General features: G+C 38.8%; 1 pseudogene; it reads right to left on the reverse strand.

Moving 5' to 3' along the window:
- Positions 1–540: 540 nt before the first annotated feature.
- Positions 541–4,177, reverse strand: LOC138148231 (U1 small nuclear ribonucleoprotein A pseudogene; annotated as a pseudogene).
- Between the last annotated feature and the right edge of the window lie 282 nt (positions 4,178–4,459).

Genomic DNA, 4,459 nt, shown 5'->3' on the forward strand with positions numbered 1-4,459 from the left:
GATAATTTCTTGAAAAAAATGATGTATAGCTTTTGATGATCATGACTTTTAGATAGTCCAATAATTCTCATATTATCTTTCCTGAATCTGTTTTTCCAGGTCAGTTGCTTTATCAATGAGACATTTCATATTTTCTTTTATTTTTCATTGTTTTGATTTAATTAGATTGTTTTGGGATGTCTCACAGAGTCATCAGCTTGCTCTTGCCCAATTCTAATTATTTCTTTTTTCTTCTGTGAGCTTTTGTAACTCTTTTTTCATTTGGACAATTCTAGTTTTTAAGGAGTTCTTTTCTTTTTTTGTGTGTGTGAAAAAAAAACTAGGGTGACAACCTTTTATTTTTGTCTCCAGTTCCAGGTGCAATGTCTAATGTCTGAAGGGAAGACTCTGGGTACAATGCTGGTCACACACATACTCATGCTACAGGCTGAGAGAAGGGAGCAGGGACTTACCTTCAGGATACAACAACCTGAGCAGAGGAGCAGAGGGAGGGCCACCCTGGAAGGAGGGTGAGGACAGGGTAACAATCAGGGGTGGGGGCTATTTCTTGGTTAAAGAGATCTTCATGTCACTGTTCTGGGTGATCTGCAGGGCATCTTGGGCAGCCCCAGCCTGCACCTCATTGTCAAACTCCACAAAAGCAATGTCGTGGTGCCCAGGGACCAGATGCACCTCCTTGAAGCCAGGAAACTGACTGAAGAGCACGGACAGCATGAACTCATTGGTCTCCTCAGGTGGGTTGGTGAGAAACAGGATATGGTTGGGTGGGTTTTCAGACAGCGGTTGGGCAGGTGGCATCTGTACAGGCATCATCTGTTGCAGGGGCATGGTGCCAGGTGGGATCTGTCCAGGGGCCATCTAGGTGGGGAAATCATCCCTGGGGGAAACATATATGGTGGCTGCCCTGGAATAGGGCACACAATGTGGGGGGGCCTGTGTCATGGGTAGCATTCCCAGGACAGGCTGGACTGCAGCCACAATACGGGTGGCCACCCCACCCAGAACAGCCTCCATGACCTTTGGCATTTTTTAGCCCTTGGGTTTTCTCTTCTCCTGCTTCCAATCCTGTTACACATAGGTGCCCTTCATCTTGGCAATGATGTCCGAGTCTGTCTTGGTGTACTGGATTCTCATGGATTTGTCATAGAAGGAAAACCCTGCATGGAGTGTAGAGCATTTGTGGCACTACTGATCTCCTTAAAGATGACAAATGCTTGGCCCCTCATCTTCAGGCTCCTTGATATCAGAATGTCCATAATCTGGGCAAACTGGGAGAAGATGGGATGGAGGGATTTCTTCAGGTCATCCTTCTTTATCTTCTCATTGAGGTTATTGATGCAAACAGTGTGGTTGGGACATGACTTGGGCTCTTCTATGGTGGAAAAACTCTCGAGTTTGACTAATGGTGTGTGTCCATGGGTCCTGCTGAAGGAGTTCTTTTCTTCAGTTGATTTTTGTACCTATTTTTCTACTTGGCCAGTTCTACTTTTGAAGGCTTTCTCTTCATCATCTTTTTTTTTTTTTGCTTCTTTTACTATTTGGCCTATTCTGTTTTTAAAGTATTGTTTTCTTGAATATTTTTTTTCCTCATTCACCACATTATTGATCCTTTTTTTCATGATTTTCTTGCATCACTCTTGTTTCTCTTCCCTATTTTTCATCTACCTCTCTTAATTGATTTTTAAAATCTTTTTTGAATGTTTCCTTGGCCTGGGGACAATCAACATTTTTCTGTGAAACTTTGGACACAGAAATTTTAACTGTGGTCTTCATCTGATGTTGTGTTTTGATCTTTCTTGTCACTATAGTAAATTCCTATGATCAGGGTAATTTTCTGCTATTTTTTTCATTTTCCAGCCTATTTCTTGAATTTTAACTCCATGCTAAAGTAGGACTCTGCTCTTGGGGTGGAGAGGATACTGTCCAAGCTTCAGGTTTTTTGTGCAGCTATTTTCAGAGGTAATTCTGGGGACCTGTAAGTTTTGTGGTCTTTCAAGGTGGTATGATCTAGGGAGAAGTGTGTTCACAACTCTCTTGTACTTTGCACTGGTATGTAAGTGACCACCAGAACTTTTTTCCATCCTGGAACTGTGATCAGGACCCACTTCCCTGTGGCAGGAAACTTCAATGCTGCTACTATTCCTTCTCACCCCAGGACTGATACCCAGGTCCATATTTGGGCAGTATAACAGATTCTACTTCAAGGCCAGCTCCTGGTTTGCTGGGGTCTGGTCTGCACTGGCTTATCCTGCCCTAGACTTAGCTCCACTCTCACCCTGGTGTAACAGAGCTTTGCTGCTTACCTTCTAAGTTGTCTTAGACTGGAAAATTGATTCACTCCTTCCTTTTTAGGATTCTGCTGCTCTAGAATTTGTTTGAATAGTCATTATTTTAAATATATATTTACTGGGGCAGCCAGGTGGTGCAATAAGTAAGAGCACCAGCCCCAGAGTCAGGATAACCTGGGATCGAATCCGGGTTCATATACTTAGCACCACACCCAGAAATAACTGGCTGTATAACCTTGAGAAAGTTACTTAACCCCAGTTGCTTTAAATATATATATATATATATATATATATATATATATATATATAAATATATTTAAATATATATATTTATATATATATATATATTTAAATATATACATATTATATATATATATATATATATATATATATTTGTTTGTTTATTTTAAATTTCAATATTCACTTCCATAACATTACAAGTTCTAAATTTTCTCCCCCTCCATCTCCTCATCCCTCCTCCATATGGCATGAAATCTGATATAGGATCTACAATATACATTTACATTAAATATATTTTTGCATTAGCCATGTTGTAAAAATAATTAAAAAGAACCAATGAAAGGAACCAGGAGAAAAAGGAAACAAAACAAACCAAAAAAGAGACAACAAATGGTATGTTTTGATCTGCGTTCAGATTCCAAAGTTCCTTTTCTGGATGTGAATAGCATTTTCCATCATGAGTCTTTTGGAGTTGTCTTAGATCCTTGCATTGCTGAAAAGAACTAATTCTATCAAAGTTAGTCATTACAGAATGTTGCTGTTACTGTGGACAATGTTCTCCTGATTCTTCTCACTTCACTCAGATTTAGTTTATATAAGTCTTTCCAGGTTTTTCTGAAGTCTGTCTGCTTGGTTCTCAGAGGAAAATAGTATTCCATTACATCCATATACCACAACTTGTTCAGTCATTCCCCAGTTGAAGGGTGTCTCTTCAATTTCCAATTCTTGGCTACCACAAAAAGAGCTTCTATAAATATTTTTGTACATGTGGGTCCTTTTCCCATTTTTATGATTTCTTCAGGATACAGATGTAGAAGTGCTATTATTGAGTCAAAGTGTATGCACAGTTGTATAGCCCTCTAAGCATAGTTCCAAATTGCTCCCAAGAAAGGCTGGATCAATTCACAACTCCACCAACAATGTGTTAGTATTCTGATTTTCCCACAACTCCAAAATTTATCATTTCTAGTGGCATTATTTAAAGGTGTTTGGAAGGAAACTCAGGTATGTCCCTGACTTTTCTCTTGGCTCTGCCCCTCGGAGATTATTTCCAATACATATATTTTAGATAGATACTAGGAATTATAAGAAGGCAGAGAAGATAAGAACTCAAGGAGAGAGGGCAGAAAGTTCTGTGCATGAGGAATAGCCAGTTCAAGGCTCAAAATTGAGAAACTGATATTTTGTTGAAGAAATTTTAAATTGGCTGTTACAGCTTCATCACAGTGTATGGAGGGTGGTAAAGTGTTACAAAGATACCAGAAACTTCTGAAAGGAGCAACCTTGAAGAACTTTAACTGTCAAACAATGGAGGTAAGATTTGATACTGGATATCATAGACAGTCATTGCACTGGGGATAGGGTGGGGTAGTGACAGTCAGACATAAGCTTTAGGTGCATAATCAATGTGATCTTTCCAAAATTATTTCAAAAACTTCATTTCCACACTTTGTACTTAAGACACATTTAAAACAGACTCCAGATCCCAAAGATGCCCCTGTGCTTTTTTCATTATATTGCCATTCTATCCTATCCATGCTGTTTTCTAAGCCCATAATATTTCCATACCTTATTGAATTCCAAATTATTCTTAGAATCTCAAGTAGTTGAGATGAAAGAACACTTGTTTTGTGTCCTGGTTCTACCATTTACTTCACGCATTACCTTGGGCAAGTGACTTGTCTATCATAACATCCTATGACAATTTTTTCTTTGTAGATTGATGTCACATTGTCTTACATTGTTTGTTTCCTAAAAATGGGCTATCCTCCATGACAAGTGTCTGTTTCTGTTATTGTTGGGAGAATGCCATGGTAATGGAGATCAGATCCATGTTTTAAATGTCTATTTTTGGCTATTCAAAATAAGGATGCATTTACTATTAGGATTTATTACTGCTCCATAATTGACTTTGCCAAGTGCCCCATAGT

Source organism: Petaurus breviceps, unplaced genomic scaffold, assembly GCF_028583685.1.
Source record: "Petaurus breviceps papuanus isolate PSGF00001 unplaced genomic scaffold, PetGlider_PUasm1.0 90823, whole genome shotgun sequence".
NCBI lineage: Eukaryota > Metazoa > Chordata > Mammalia > Diprotodontia > Petauridae > Petaurus > Petaurus breviceps.